Source organism: Monodon monoceros, unplaced genomic scaffold, assembly GCF_005190385.1.
Source record: "Monodon monoceros isolate NGI ecotype Baffin Bay Population unplaced genomic scaffold, NGI_Narwhal_1 Super_Scaffold_10, whole genome shotgun sequence".
Lineage (NCBI taxonomy): Eukaryota > Metazoa > Chordata > Mammalia > Artiodactyla > Monodontidae > Monodon > Monodon monoceros.
In genome coordinates, this window is record NW_021703766.1 from 8,620,046 (window position 1) to 8,637,310 (window position 17,265).

The 17,265-nt window shown below is 44.6% G+C and overlaps 1 pseudogene; it reads right to left on the reverse strand.

Moving 5' to 3' along the window:
* Nucleotides 1-4,044: 4,044 nt before the first annotated feature.
* LOC114902759 lies at nt 4,045-6,414 on the reverse strand (annotated as a pseudogene).
* Nucleotides 6,415-17,265: the final 10,851 nt, after the last annotated feature.

Below are 17,265 nucleotides of genomic sequence, written 5' to 3' on the forward strand. Positions count from 1 at the left end.
GGTTCAGAGAATAAACTCTTATGTCAGACAAAAGGGTATCTGAGCTCCGGCTCTGCCTCTAATTGGCTGAGCACAGTCTCCTATCCTGAACACTTGAAAAAAGAATGGTACCTACCTTACTGGGTAATGGGGAGAACTAAGATTAGACATATAAGGCACTTATAAATGCATAATTAAGCTTATGCACATAAAGCACTTACAAAACTCAGTAAATGTTAACTGGTGTTTAAAACATTCCACAGCTCATTTTCTTCCCTGTAACGCTGGGAAAGAAAAACGAATGAACATATATGTTTGTGTAAAAAACAAACAAGAGAAATCTTTTCCTGCATTTTCCTTTGCCTTGTTTAGTATCTCCGCAAATTCTCCAGACAGTGAGACTTCCCCGGGGAGAAACACTTCTCAATGAGCCTAACCCAAGACAGTCCCCAAGTGAGAAGAGGACTAAACTCTCCCCTTTGACCATTGGCTAATGCCAAGGGTCACACATGATCCTACATGGTATTTTTTAACCAAGGCACAAAGAATAACATAATGACAAATAATCTAAGAACATAAACATACCTATCATTTTTATCATTAATACCACTTTTTTTTAATTAAAAAGGCAATTCATGCTTATTGTCGAATTTTTGGAAAACTCAGAAAGGCTCCAAGAAGAGTGGAATTTCACCTCTTCCACCTCCTCCAGCTGGCCGTGATGGGTACCCTGGTTAATGTTGTCAAGTCAAATGGGCACCCATTGTGTAAGCTTGTTTTTCACATCGTTATAAGTTGTAAATATTTTCCTACGTCGATAAATAGCTACAACATATAAGAACACACTCGGTCATGAAATAAAGGAACTCGCTCTGAGGGCAAAGTGGTTTCTGTCGTTGGCAAAGCAGTCTTCTGTCGGTGACAGTGTGTGACGGGAGAGTTCCCTTGCGTTGTTCTCCCCAAACACGCCCAGAGAGACAGGTGCGTTCTCATGACTAGGAGGGAAAGGAAAAGCGGTGTTCATGTTTCCCATTCCATCTAATCTTATAGCTAATTGAGAGGTGTTTAGGGAGAGAAGAGAGATGTGAGTTATGAGCTCTTTTTCTGCTGTTTACCCCAGATTGTGATCACACATTAAGGACACACACACACACACACACACACACGATTATAGATACCACAACCTTCATGATATTCTCGGGATAATGGGATAACAAGCAATTTTTGTTTTCTTCTTTTGGATCATTCATATTTAAAAAATTTTTCCCTAATGAGCAGAGCACAAATAAGAATGTGGATTTCTTTATTTTATTTCTTTATTTTACTGAAGTATAGTTGATTTACAATGTTGCGTTTAATTACTGCTGTATAGCAAAGTGATTCAGTTATATATATATATATATATATACACACATTCCTTCTTTTTTAATTTATTTTATTTTTTTCCTTCTTTTTTTAATATTCTGTTCCATTATGCTTTCTCACAGGATATTGGATATAGTTTTCTGTGCTCTATAGTAGGACCTTGTTGTTTATCTGATTGTGGATTTCTTTAAAATGATAAGAATATATCACAGCCAGCATTTCAGCATAGCCAAATAATACGGCTTTCCTGGTACAGCGGAGCCACCCTCTTTACATATGGTGGGAGGTAGCTGTGGATAACGCTTGCCCTGATTTCCAGTTGTGGTGGCATTTCAGGCCCTGATGAAAGATACCGTGAGCTTCTTGGGGGTGCCTTGATCACTCAGGGGTGCCTGTCCCGTCACTACATATTAAGCTTAATCCTCATCTGAGGAGGACAGAATGTCTGGTATCACCTAACCGATTCCATAATATGTCTGCCCTCCCAAAGTCCCGTCGTCCAAAGCTTCCACCTTCTGGGGGAAGTACATACAAATGTATATGTACACATATATAATTTATTGGGCGGCTGGCTCATCAAGTATATTGGTTTTTCATAGCTCCACTATTGTCAGCATATTTCAGATTGGATTTGCTGCTGACATGGTTGAATGAAAAAATACTGACATGTTTCAATATTGCACTTGACATTTTTAGTATTATTATTAGTGGCTTCATTCCATGTAGTGTCATTGTCCAAATGGGATCGTGCTCCAAAAAAAATCCAACTGCTGTTTGATTCTGAAGAGGGGCCTGGCTTTTGGGTGCTGTCCTTTATACCGCCCATGGAGCTTCGAGGGAAGAGGTGTCAAACCATGGTGCAAATTGCTCGTGACACTTGTTGCCCAGAAAATTCCTGCAGAGCTAATTTGGAACTTATTTCTGGGAGAGATCTTTTCTTGAAGAGAAGGACCCTTTTCAACCTCATCCTAATTAACAAAGTGTCCTCATGATTCTAAGCAGAATAATCCTGCTCTCTCCTTTCCAACAACCTTGACCACCACATCCGTCAGTCCTTGAACAGTCCTTGCAAACTTACATTTGACCCCAATTTCCTATAAGCCCTCACAGAATCACCAAGGCAAATACAGAAGCTCCAAGTTTATATATACATATTCCACAAACAAGGCTTTGCAAGAAGACATAAACAAAATGTGTTTATTCTTCTGTGCTACAAAGCACCGACGTTTGTTTGCATATAAATAGAGTCATTCCATATTCAAAGTTTAATTTTTAGCTAAATGTCCCAGAAAGAAGACTCCAGGAATAGGCCACCTCATGGAGAAGTAGAATTTGAGTAATTTCTTCATGAAGAGCTGTTTCTGAGGCGCTGGCTGCCAGGGTGTGACAAACTGGGTAGGCACATGTTCAGGTCACGTTGGAGAAGGTGACCAGCAAAGGGGACCTCTGTCATCTGTCAGTCAACTTGAAGTTGTAAAGAACAGCTTTCTCCAATTGAGTTGACTTCGTAGCAAATCACCTTCTCCCGAGCCTTGAGCCCAGTTTAACATGGAGAGTTCTGGAATCATCAGTGTTTATTTATCAATCCACCGGAGTCCTCCAGTGAGCCTCTCGAATGTAAGGGGATTCTTCTGGAATGTGTAGACCGCTCAGGCCCTAATTCCTCGGACCTGTTGAGAAGGAGACACGTTTATCTCTTGCTGGGTTGCTGTCAAAACTGAATGGGTGTATTTCTATCAGTGAAACACTGCTCTGACAATTTGTCCCTGGAGATAAATGGCGTTTTCCATAGAGGCTTTAAATAGGAGCCATAATGGGAGTGAATGGAACGGAGTTGAATAATTAGATCGTTCTCCATAAATCCTGCCGTGAAGTCATTCACACAGGACGATTTCCAGGGCTGTATGTTAGCACACAGCTGTATGTGGTGTGGACACAGCTGTGTCCCGTGAGGGATGATAGGTAAGTAAATCACAGATGATTGAGACGTGGAGAGAACTTAACTCCGTGTTTTCCCTGTAGAATTTGTCTCCTTTGCCGAAGGAACACCCATATTAATTTGTTTTTATCGCTACAAATAGGGTACTTACATATTTGTATGTAAGGAGCCGTCTTCGCTTACGTGATTTGAATTCCATTTTTAAATGTAAATATATCAGATGCATCTTGTTGATGACAGGTGGGAATAAGAAACACCCCATTAAGACAGGAAAAACAGGTGTTTCTGGTCAATTTGAACGACGTCTCCTTGAGGTGTGTTAGCTGGAGTACAAGAGGGGTTAAAGGTATCTCATGCCTCCCATTTGTGCGTTTGTCGACCTTCTAAAATAATGTAGAAGTTTCTATATGTGTATACTACTCTACTGGATGTGGAGTTCCCTCAGGGCAAGGCCATGTTTTAGTTCCTGTTCTCTCCAGAGCACCTAACAGTTCACGGCAGATAATAAGGCAAAGAGCAGGGCTTTTAAAGTAAGTGCCATTTTTTTTAACCCCAGAGAGAAGCTCCCTTGAGCCTTTTATGTAAGTAGGCTTTTGTACGATCAAGCCTCGCAGATGGCTGCTGTCTTGTTCTCTGTACCTCCCCTGCTTCACCTACACTCTACTCACGTGACTGACCTTTCTACACACTTGCCCCACCCGAGCTAGTGATTGTTCTAACCCTTAGATCAGAACATCTCCACCTATTAGCTTATCAAAAGGGCAGGGCGGGGCCTCGTGTCCCTCTGCTAGTTTCCATGGTAACTGATCAGCCCACCCGATGTCAATTCCCCTTATAACCCGGAACCTCGCCTGCTCCCGGGTAGCAAAGCCGGCCGCCATGTCTTCCCCGCCCTGAGCAGCACACGCTCCAGGACCTTGCTTCAGACAGGTAAGCTCCCCCGATGTCTTTGTCGCTGATTCCGGGCTCTTTCTTCCGTCTTGAAGCTGGGCAAGCACAGGCCTTGAGGGCTGGCGGGGTGCAGCCCGACGACGGTGGGCAGAGCCAGCCTGGAGACCGAGGAAACTCCTGTGAGCGCTGAGATGTCGGGAATTCAGGAAGTGGGTGAGGGGGAATGGAATGTTGCTTGGCCGTCGACTAGCATGGGGGGCCCCCAAGTTGGGGGTGTAATCCTGCAGGTTGCAGGGGTATTTCTGGGGCGGCCGTCCACTAACATGGGGGCCCAAAACTTCCAGGGGCGGTCCTGAAAGTTGCAGGGGAAATCCTGGGGTGGCCGTCCACTAGTACGGGGGCCCCCTGGGGTGGCTTCCTTGATAAAGGGGGGCCGCCAAGAGGGTACGGAGAACTCATAGACACCCCTAAGGCTGTTGCGGAGATATTGGCCGTCATTACAACGGGAAAATAGAAGTTAGACTGTCGGGCGGCGGCCGCAGCTGTGGGCTGGCTGGTGCTTGTTATAATAAGAAGGGCTCTGGGCTGGGCAACAGTGGCTTCAGTGTGGAATGAGTCAAACTGCTGGGTCTACAGCGAGATGCTATTGTCGTCGTCTTCTGGGCTTCTGTGAAAACTCCACCCAGCTAATGTGACTAGGTGGGCACAACCGACAGTGGCGGGGAAGGACTCTGCCCGTCCTCCTGTCTCCATATCAGAAGGACCCCCGTGGGTAAACGTTACTGTACAGCTAACTGCCCATGAGTCTCCCTGGGCTAGGCTGTGTGGACTGGAATAGGCTGGTTTCTGGACACACAAGTCCAACTATTAGGATTAACTGTGTTTTCTTTGGAAAGACCTGATGGGCCCACCCCTAATGGTACATAGCGTGGGGTAGCAGACCTGTACTGTGACTGCTGACCCCTGGCTAGGCCACCAGAATGTTTCTCGTAGAGCCCGGGCCTTCCCCTCCCCCATGGGGGTGGCCTTGCCTTCCTTGTAACTGGACAGGATGCTGTGGCCATAGATGCCCTCTCCATTGACCCGGTAAGTGCGTGGTTCCAGGATTTGCCCACGTCCTGGTGAATGACTGTTCTTAGCATACCAGGTATCTTACTCTTGTTGCTTTTTTAGCTTCTGGTGTCTGTATTGTATTTGTGGTGTCTGGTTGCAGTGCCCCTCTACATGCCTGACCCCAGGGGTATTGAGGAAGAGATGTGGACCAAGAATGTAAGGGTTGTGCAGGGTATGTAGGGCTGCAGTGTATGGTCACGCCACCCAAGATGGCTGTTGTCTTGCTGTCTGTATACCCCTTGTCTCTGTCGCGGACTCTGGGCTCTTTCTATGGTCTTGAGGCTGGGCAAGCATAGGCCTTGTAGGTTTGTGTGGTGCAGCCCAGCAGCTTTGCTCTGAAATTAGCTTGGAGCACACCATGGTTCTGCTTAGAGGGTGCCCCTGCCTGGCACGGTCATCTAAACAAAGTTGGTGAGTTGCCTTTTAAGAAAAATAGTGGTTACAGGAAACTGACAAAGAATGGTGGAAATTCTACCAGCTGGGTGCTATGGGGAAAGAGTGGGTCCATGTTTCCTGAGCTGTTTTTCATGGATGAGATGGACCTGAAGGCTGGCCAGCCATGCTGAATGGACCACACTCAAAGGATCAAGTCACGGATAGGCAGACGTTTGAAAAAACAAGTGTGTAGGGATCTGGCCAATCCTAGATTTATCCCTGCGACTTTTGAATTCAAGAGTATTTTCCTTTAGGAGAAGGGTGCTGAATCATTCTTTTATCAGTATGAAGGAATAGCTCTTTTTTTTTTTCGTGGTCCTGAGAAGGGCCTTTTGTGAGTAAACAAGAGCTTCACAGCTGAAGACCACAGTGAAACTTAGCCGCTGAAACCGTACAGAGCGCGTCCCTGGCGTTTGAGTGCGTAAACCATGTCCATGGCGGTGACAGTCTTGCGCTTGGCGTGCTCGGTGTAGCTGACAGCGTCGCGGATCACATTCTCCAAGAACACCATCAGCACCCCGCGGGTCTCCTCATAGATAAGACCAGAAATACGCTTCACACCACCACACCGGGCGACGCGGTGGATAGCAGGTTTGGTGATGCCCTGGATGTTCTCACGGAGCACTTTACGATGACGCTTGGCGTCCCCCCTTCCCCAGACCCTTTCCACCCTTGCCTCGGCCAGACATGACTGAGAGCTACTCCTAACCTCTTACAGCAGGAATAGCTCTTTGACATCACTGAAACTTAATGAATACATTGGGGGTTCTTCCTTTTCCTTTTCAAATTTCATGTGTTCTCAGTGTTCCCAAATTGGGTTGGTTTGGGTGTCATTTGTGACAAGTAATCAAGACCAATGTTGGCAACCCCAAGAGGTGGGCACAACTAGTCTTCAATGTCTGGTAGCATTCTTTTACTACATGCTTCCCCTGACTCTGCAGGGGCCTCCTGCTTGCCTGTTCTTTCACTTTGATGTCCCACTGTCTCTACATCTTCTCAGTTGAGACACCATCCTGTCTTAGGGAGCAGTAGCAATGATGGCTTACAGGCATGAGCTCTGGATTCAAATAGACACAAGCCTCTCTTTGGCCGATGACTTACTGTCTTATCTTGAGCAATTATATAATCTTTCAGAACCTCAGTGTCTTCATCTGTAAAATGGGCACAAATATTAGAAGTTAAATCTCCACGTTCTTAGGAAAGTTAAACTTTTCTCAGTCTAGTAGTTGGCATCTTGTACAGTCTCAATACCTTTAGGCTCTCCTAACTTATGAATTATTATGACTTAATGTTGCGATTATTACTATTGATGGTAATCAGAGAAATTAACCTTTCATAGGGAGCTGTTTCACATTGCCAGTATGGATTCCTTGTGTTTAATCCATATATGTATTTGCTTAAGAAGTGCACCCTTTAAGAAGGGAATGACTGTTGTATTCTCAGGGCCTGCCAAAGCCAGTCTCCAATAAATATGGGTTAAAATAATGAACGAGAAGATAGTGGTCCCCTTCCTATTGGTACTGCTGAATTTACCCTCAGGATAGCTGCCTAATTCATTTGTGCGTGACTTGGCCAGAAAACTTTCCTGCAAGAAGGCGGCTGGGGTAAGGGATACAGCAAATTATTTGCCTCTCTCCAGTCTCCTAATAAACCAGCCTCTCCCAGTTTCTTTTCTAGCTATTCTGTTTTCTCTTACATAGAATACTTAGGTGATGTGCCAATAAGTAGTGTATGAATACTTAATGAAGGTGGAATGAATTATAAATGGCATGGAATTTATCTACATTGCTTCCTTGCTGATGGCAGAATGGTGCTTTAATCTTCTCTCAAGACATAGGAGTCAGTAGGTGAGAAAGTATTCTAGTTGATAAACTTAAAAATTGTTACTGGCTGCCATCTTAAGTTACATGGAACCCAATACCATGTGGCAGAGAGGAAAAGGTTTGACCAGGAAACGTGGTGAATATGATGCTGGCAGGAGAGAGATTGAGGTGGTCCCTAAGGGCACAGTTATTGCTAGAGTAGAGAACTCGGAATAAAGACAGACAAGGGCTTGGGTGAGAGTTGTAGTTACCATTTACTCATTGAGATTGAGTGCCAGTGAGACAGAGGTTTGAAAGGAGTCTCTCGTACTTTGATTTCAAGGAGAAGCTATTGAACGACCCTCTCCAGAGAAGGGATTTCTATGTCCTTCCTCCATCCCGAAGCCATCTGTCAACAGTGAGCTCCATAAATACAGTGAACGCTCATTAAGAAAAATAATAAATAATCCCCCACATCTCAAAGACTTGATGCACATTTTTTTCTTGCTCATATAACAGATACCTCTTTTGGGTGGCTCTCCTCCAAGTATTGATTTAGGGGCCCAGGTTCTTTCCATCTTGTGGCTCTGCCATCTTTATTATGTGGTACTAAGGAGGTTCTCTCTGTGTCAGCCAATCAGAGGAGGCACTAGCAGGGAGGATTTTATGGACCAGGTCTGGAAGTGGAGAATTTCAGCTCTGCTCACATCCATGTGTCCAGAGCTCAGTTGTATGACTGTGCTCCCTCCAAAGGAAGCTGAGAATTGAAGTCTAACTGCCCTGGTCAAAGAAACGGCAGATACGATCATCAGCTAGCAGTGTCTGCCACATTTCTCGAATCTCCAAAAACATATATTCTTAGAAAATAATAGGGTAAATATTGTTGCAAAAATATCATGAAGTGTTTGCAAACTCTTTTTTTTAAAGAAATCCCTTTTATTTAGCACATTAGAGTATAATTGCTTTACAATGTTGTGTTAGTTTCTGCTGTATAACAAAGTGAATCAGCTGTACGTATACATATATCCCCATATCTCCTCCCTCTTGCATCTCCCTCCCACCCTCCCGATCCCACCCCTCTAGGTGGTCACAAAGCGCGGAGCTGATCTCCCTGTGCTATGCGGCTGCTTCCCACTAGCTATCTATTTTACGTTTGGTAGTGTATATATGTCCATGCCACTCTCTCACTTTGTCCCAGCTTACCCTTCCCCCTCCCCATGTCCTCAAGTCCATTCTCTACGTCTGCGTCTTTATTCCTGTCCTGCCCCTAGGTTCTTCAGAACCTTTTTTTTTCTTTAGATTCCATATATATGTGTTAGCATACAGTATTTGTTTTTCTCTTTCTGACTTACTTCACTCTGTATGACAGTCTCTAGGTCCATCCACCTTACTACAAATAACTCAATTTCGTAAAGAAATCCCTTTTAGACTCTTGTGTTTGCATGCAAACAGTGGAAATTGTTTTAATTTGTGGGATGTTCCATGGTGCTATAGTTTATCAGCTTTATTCATATTCATATAGAATTCTCTTTGAACTGCATATATAATTAAGCCACAGGTAGAATGTGTGCACCCTTATTGAACCTGTAGACAATACAGCAATGGATAAGAAAGAAATGGAGAGTTCGCTTATTGTTTAACCTGTGATAATAGCTTGTTTTATTTGCATCTACTCCTTTTCCTCCATGTAAAGTTTTCTACTGTCTCAAGGGTCAGTAAACTTTTTCTGAAAAAGGCCAGATAGAAAATATTTTAGGCTTTGCAGGCTCACTGCACAGAAGCAGCCATGGAACACATGTACGCAAATAAATGTGGCTGTGTTCCAGTAAAACTTTATTCACAAAAATAGGAGGGGGACTTGGTTTGCCTGAGGGCCAGTGCGCCAAGCCCAGTAGCGTAACATGGATGTAGAGTACGTATACAGAGCACCGAGAGGCCTGCGCACATGCAGCGCTCGGTAAATCATAGTCTGCTCTACTTAGCTTGAAATGAACACAGTTCTGTGACTTCAAGTCATTGAAAACGCAGTGGACTCAGTGGGTTTAGAGAGGGACAGCAGAAGTCTAGAAGCATAGACCTTAAGCAGTGAAAGATGTTTATAAGCATAGAAGCCTTGGGGAGAGGGGATATTCTTACTTATGTCTTTACTTCCTCCCCAGTCGTTTGGATTTTGTTTTTCAATGAGCATATTTTCCTATTGTAATAAAAAAAAAAAGGTTACTTTAAATGTATGTATTTCCAACTTTTTGCTGACTCAGAAAAGAATGGTGCATTTTCATGCCGAACATGTGACCGATTTTCATTTTTCAATAACCAGCTGCAGTTATGTTTCAGAATTGGAGCCTGAACCACAGAATACCACTGAAAGAGTTTAGACAGAGCCCGAAAGGCTTCGAGGAAGGCAAGGTCTCCGCTTCCTCTTTTGACAGTTTAGCTGACCGAGACACTGATAAAGGGGAAGAAGAGTGGTCTTTGAGGATTTCCTCTGGTCCCTCTGCTGTCACCCTGCTCAGGTCCTGGAGAGATCTCATCAGCTTCGTGTGGACAGGCAGGGTCCCTGTGCTGGTACCCAGTAGACACTTATCAGTGCTTTACTACATGCATTACCTAACCCTCGTCCCCAGTGAGTAGCCCGGTCGCTGGCATGTATTACACACTCGTTAAATGACCACGTACTGGATTTAATTGGAAGGATGCAGCAAACTGAAGGTAGTGGATAGCATTTTATTTACAGGCCAGGTTGCCTTATTCCTGTCTGAGTTCTGGGGATGCCGCGTTCCCTACTAGAGTTACAATAAAGAGACACATTTCACGAGACTTTAGGACTCTTGCTGTGATAGGTAAGATTAGCTTGTGTCAGGTGACATGATTAACCTAAATGAACCCGAGACAGCATCCCGTGAACATTATCACGAAGAAAAGGAGATATCAGTGTCTATTGTCTGCTCTGGTGATAAACAGGGTTTTTCATCAAGATTCCTTCTCATTTATTAGGTGCTGCCTGGTGCTTTTCCAAAATAGAGAAAATGTAAAACTTTAAACGCGTCTGCATTTTTTTTCCCCCCCGATTTCAGTTTTTATCAGCTCCTGGTTTCTCTCTTAATCTCTGCACGGAGTACAGTTCTGATTACTATCCATCTACCCAGATGTCAGTCAGATATCACACTTTCTTTGTTAAAATAGGAATATAAAAGCCGGCCAAAACGATAGCCTTACGAAAACCACATTATAACACAACAGCTTTGTTTGGACTTTAGGACAATTGTAGAAATCATTAGAGAATATCTTCTTTAGGCATTCAGCGTGCTTGTTCTCCACTAGATTATTATCAGAACAGGGTTAAAGAAAAGAAAAAAACCCTCGTTATTATTTGAATCAGTTTACAGCCACTCATGAATTACAAGCTCACACCCGAAGGGGTATTTTCAGCTTAATGGAAACAATTCATCAAACACTTCGAATCCTTTACCAGAGTCTACGTTGATAGATGGACACTTCTTTAACGCAGGTACATTTTGCGGCAGCCCGTTTCACACAAGTTAGCATCTGTTAAAAGGTAAAGCCGTTAGAAGACACTTTCTGTCTAATAAGGGAACACCGCAAATGGCCTAAAAATCACAGTTTTAGGAATTATGCTAAAATGATGGTGATGGGAACGCAAGTGGGCATATTTGTTTTGAAACAACACTTTCCTGGTCTGCTCCGGGTTTAACCCGCTGAGGTGACACGTTGATTTTCAGGGAGAGCTGATATTAATGGAAAGTAACACTCTTGGCATTGACTGCGTACTAATAAGGGAATCGTGTAGAAACAGGAACATGTGTTTCCCCCGGTGGAATGACTTTGCAGGACCAGGCAGCATTTTTGAGCAGGTGGCACCCTAGCTGGGACAATGACAAGGAGTCACGGTATCTCAGCCAGGGCTGGGGGCGGACTGCCCTCAGCGATGATGTCTTGGGGAGGGCGGCTGCTTGGCCAGGAGGCTCCCAGATGTGCTTGAGATTCACACTGGGAGTTCAGGCTGCCATTGGGGCTTCCCAGGCACAGTTTGCAGCAGCTGAAGGTTGGGGAGGCAGGTGGGAATTCAAAACCTCCCGGGACCCCTTGCCAGCTCCATGTCTTGCCTTGTCCTGCGACTCTCAGCACGTTACATGTCCTCCCAAAGCCTCGCTGTACCTCTCGCTCTAAATATGAAGTAACCCCGACCTCAGAGCCTCACTTTGAGGGCTGTGTGATCATATAGGGGGCTCAACGAATGTCTGTTTCAGTGAATTCACTTCATTTTAGAGAGAGATGATTTGTTGGCTTTGTTGAAAATTCTGGTCCTGAATGAACTATTCGTGCTTTTTTTAAGGAACAGAAAAGCAGAAAGTTTTATGATATTTTGTTTAGATCAACTTGTTTGACTCTTGAGAATTTTCTGATTGGATTGTGTATAACGTTCGGCTGGATTTGAGAAGCCCCGGGTTATGGTTATGGGGCTTCTAGATGTTATGGAAGGTTCTAGATGTCCAAGCAGCCAACTCGGTCCCACTGCTCGTAACACCCCCCCACACACACCCCCGGTCCTCTTCGCAGTTCACTGGCCACGACACTGTTGCAACCAGATTGTCGTTCAATGAGAGTGAAATCCTTACCTTGGAAGCTTCTCTTCTCTCGGGCAGTTCCTCCTGCCTGCGTCTTGCAAGGCGGGTGCAAAGGGCACTTCTCTTAGCCCTGCCTCTCACCGTGTTCCCCTCTAGAGCAGGTCACCAACTGTCACCAACTGTCATTTATTTCTTCTGTCTTTTTGAGGCTGGTTTTTCTCAAAATAAAAGCTAACCCACTCCTTAAAATCTGGCATAATCTTACCCACAGCCTCGCCAAAGACAACCATGGTCGTCGCTGTGTGTTTCCATTACCTGTTTTTGTGTATGTGAGTAGCGAGCACCCTGCAGACATCATTTTGAATGCACCCACTATATAATATTGAGCTTTTCCCCCACGTTGCTGTAAACGCTTCCTAAGCCCATCTTCGTTTCTTGAAGGTAGCATTTAGAGCCACGGACAGTGCCTTCAATCCCTTGAATCTATAATAGGGCGTTTACTATGACAAAGCATTTCCAAACCTTTCTCTCTTTCACCATCATAACACTGTAAGTTTAGTATGGGGGGAATGTAATTTGTCACCCAAACAGGATCACTTCTGGAGGTGAAAGGGTGCTATTAATAAGCATGCCAGGGCAACAGGTGTGACCTGGGGCTGTCCTGGCCAAACTGAGACGTGGTCACCCCGGCTAGGCAAGACCGGAGCCATTTCAGGTTACTGATGAAGAAACACAGAGGGTAAGTGTTCAAAGACACAGCTAGTAAGTGGCAACGCTGATCTGAGGACCCAGGACTTCGGGCTCCTAATCTAGTGTTTTATAAACCGTACCCCGGTGCAACTCTGCCGGATCTGCACAGCTTTGTAAATATCCTTAGAGAGACACACCCTGGTGTTTATCAAACAGATAACATAAAATAATATCTCTCTCGGTCTCCTCCTTTCTTTCTTTCCTTTCTCTCTTCCTTTTCTTCCTTTCTTTCTCTCTCCTTCCCTCCCTCCCTCCTTTTTTCTTTCTTTCTCTCTTTTTTCTATTTCTTTTGGACCTCCAAGCCAGGTTCCTGGTATTTCGTGGAAAAGGCGTTGTCTAAAGAGAGGTGTACTATCGGGGATTAAATGCCCCTTTAATAAAAGTCAGTGCCTGATGTATTGTTTTTATTAAGGATGATCTGCTCGGGAGAATGGTCTTATGTACTTGCCTTAGTGTCTTATAAGGCTAAAAGCTGATCTGAAATAACATCCCCAATATACCACAATCAAAACATTTAAGGAGCAATTATAATAAAAGGGACTAAGGGAATTGGACTATTTCAAAACCACCTCTTGTATCCGGCAGGGATGAGGGAGAGTCTGACGGACCCTCGTCCTTTGCCACCCATCAGTCCACAGAGACCATTCTGTACACCTTTCCGTCTTCTTCCCTGACTCAGTGGAAGGATATTCTGCCTCAGGGTCTGCAGGTGCCCCTGGCAGTGGCATGTGGTAGTGAAGGGTCCAGGAGGGGTGCGTGTGCGTCTTGGGTTAGAGCTCGGGTTCTGGATTTAGCCTTCTAAGGGTTCTGAATCCCAGCTGAGCCACCAGCTCCGTGTTTCTGGACATGCTGTATTCCCTAAGCCTTTGGTCTCCTCGTCCGTAAAAAGAGTCGCTGTGAAAAGTGAGAGGAAAAATAAATGTAATTACCATTTCTTTTTTTCTGGGTGAGAACATTTAAGATTTACCCTCTTAACAACTTTCACGTATATAATACAATATTGTTAACTGTTTTACGAGGTGATGGAGGTGTTAGCTAATACTGTATCTACGTGTATCAAATTAACATGTTGCACACCCTAACCTAACACAATGTTACATGTCAGTTATATGTCAGTAAAGCTGGAAAAAGAGAAGGAAAAACAAATAGTGCTTCCCACAGGAACTATACATTAAAAAACCCAGATCCATATGTAGTTTGGACATGCTGTTTTTATCACCATTATGCATTTTTGCCGGAAACTGAACTACCCTCCCACATACAGACACCAGCTATGGTGTTTCTATCTGGGGCTGTTCTTTCAAAGATTCCCCCAAATGTCAATTCTCTTGGCCTGGGCTCTGCAAGTGGCAGGTGTGATTCATCAATGAAATCAATCTGGGATTTCCAATGGACTCTGAAACGAGTTGCTCTGATAAGCGAAGATTACATGAGCTGGGCAGTAATCTGCCAAAGTCCTTCAAAGCAGTGTTCCATGCCTTCTCAGCGGAGCCTGCGTCCAAGAAGCAGCGCTCTGGCTTTGGTGTCTGCGGGATAGGGCTTCTGTCTCAGAATTTCCAGCGGTCCACTAAGCATGCTGATATCCTCCCCCAATTGGCCCAAATCTTCCCACAAAAATCTTCTGACCTTGGGTAAAGAGGACCCGGGCTCCTCCTCTTTGTCAGATGCTTTGCCCTTACACTGCCTTACGTAATTCTCAGTACAGCCCTTTAAGACGCATTCAGTGATCCCTCCTCTCCCCTTGTTTTCATTATAAGGAAACTGAGGCTCAGTTGAAGAACTTGCCCGAGGTTATCCACTTGCTAAGTAGAAAGGCATCCTTTGAAACTGAATCAGCCTGACAGTGAAAATCCATGTTATTTTTCCTTCATATTTTAATTTTCATTATCAAAGTAATATATGTACGTCGTAAAAAAAAATGTTGAAAGCCGAGCAAAAGTATAAAGAAGGAAGTAAAAATTATCCAGACTTCTAGTCTTAATCAGTATTTTCATTTTACTCTAAATCTTCTCCTGTTTTTTTCCTCTGGGGCTCTGTGTGTGTGTGTGTGTGTATGTACATGCAGTAAAGAGGGATTTTACTGCGTATCGTGGTAAAATTTGATTTTGTTCTTCTCATTGAATATTCTCCTTTGAATTTTTCTACATTAACCATTATTAAATAATCTTTAAAAAACAATGGCTTAACAAGCTGTATAACATTTCTTCACACACACTTGTGTGTATATACATATATATCACAGTTAATTATTCCTTTCTATCTTCAGAAATTTTGCTTGCTTCTCGTATTTTTAAATCATAAGTAGCACTTAGATGAACATCTCTGTTTAAAAAAAAACACCTGATAGCAGCAGGTGGTTTTCTATCTGTTGTTGAGTGTCTTCCATGTGTATGTACCCTGTTACCTGCATCATTTGATCCTCATAGTAACCGCATGAGATAGGTGTTAGTAGTACCATTTTACTGACGAAAAAGCAGAGGCTTAAAGAGGTGAAATACATCATCCAGACAGACGCAGAAAACTTGTGACAGAGGGAGAGTCAGATGCAAGACTTGCTGAAGGTCAAGTCTGTATTCCCTGCTGCACAGCTTCCCATCAGAGCCGTGTTTGTTTCTCATATGAGCCTGGAACAGGCCTTGCTCTCCAGTTTTTGGTATCAGTGACTGAATTGACCTCCATGAAGCATCCCCTTCCTCCAGACACGTGCAAAGTGCCTCATTTCTCAGCCGTTTCGCTGCCCCCTGGGATGCCCAGGCTCAAACCACCCCATCTGGCTGCCCCCCAACTCAAAAATCCCCTGGACCATGGGACTGGGATATGGCCCAGCCAGCCACCTGGGTTCACACAGTGGTAGGTGGCAGGGAAAGTGATGGACGTGAAGCATGTGTGTTTGGCGGAATTGGGGTAAGGCGGGGATGACTCTTTTAAGGTTCCTCCCCAAAGAAATCTGCCATCTCTGAAGTTGCAGCGAGTGTCTCAGTTTAAGGATTTTCCCAGCAGGAAGCAAAGTGACTCCCTCCCTGTCGACTTAGACACCAAGGAGAGAGGCCGGAGAGCATCTCTCAGTTTTGCTTCTTAGCCCGACTGCCTTGGATCACAATCGTCTTTCCTCGGAGAGTGAGCTCAGCACAATGGTCTTGCACTTGTCACCTCCCTCCTGTCCCGTGAGACTCTGTCCTTAATCTCCCGATCGGCATTCCCCAAAGACAAGGATTTCTGTGACACCCCCGCTAGTCTTCTGTCCACACGTGCTGCAGGCTGGGGACCAGATGCCTTATGCAAATTGACATGGATTAAGTCTCCCACTCTCTGATCTCCCACTGTGGCCAGGACTGGATTCCCCCAGGTCTCTCAGGTGAGGTTTTCCCTTTGGGGAAGCAGGCTTTCCCCTCTCAGCCCCTTTTGCGTTTCTTACTGCTTTTTGTGTTTCCAAGGCCTCTCTTCAGCCACACTGGCTATTGGGAGATGGAGTTTCTTGCATAAAATAAAATAGTATTCTCTGGGCCCCACTCTTTATGAAGCTCTTTTGAAATCTTGCTTGGATTTTTTGGTCGCTTCCCAAACGATTTCAAGGATTATGTAATTGCTAATAACTTGGTCGTCTGCTTTCTCTTCAAAACTCCTTCGACTCCTGTTACTAGTTTCCTGGGGCTGCTGTCACAGACGACAGCACAAATCTGGTGGCTGAAAACAACAGAAATGTATTATCTCGCAATTCTGGGGACTAAAAGTCTGAAAGGAATGTGTGGGCAGGGCCACGGTCCCTCTGAAGGCTCTCGGGGAGACTTTATTTCATGCCTCTCTCCTAGTCTCTGGTGGCCGCTGGTATCCTTGGCTTCTCTTGTCTTGCGGCTGCCCTCCAATCTCAGTCTCCTCTTCATACTGCTTTCTTCTCTGGGTCCCTCTGTGTTGCTGTCTCCTCCTTTCTCTTATAAAGACACCAGCCGCTGCATGTAGGACCCACCTTAAATCCTGGATGCTTTCATCCCAAGATCCATAACTAATTACACGTGCAAGACCCTACTTCCAAGTATGGTTACATTCTGAAGCTCTCAGCAAGAATTTGGGGGAGATACTCGCAAACTCGTTTACAATTCCCTACATCTTCCTTCGTGCTATGAAAGGGAGCCAACTGTTGTTTTTCCTCTCCTCCCTTTCCATGCTGTACTTTCATATAACTGATAATCCCACCACCCCTGGGACCAAGAAGGGGTCTTACAGATCATTCTAACCTAGAGCTGTCTAGTAGAACTTCGTGCAGTGATGGAAATGTTCTAGATCAGTGCTGTTCAGTATGGGAGCCACTGGGCACACGTGGCTCATTAGCACTTGAAACATGGCTAGTGCCACTGAGGGACTGGCTTGTTCATTGTAATTCATTTATGTTTACATTTAATTAACCACA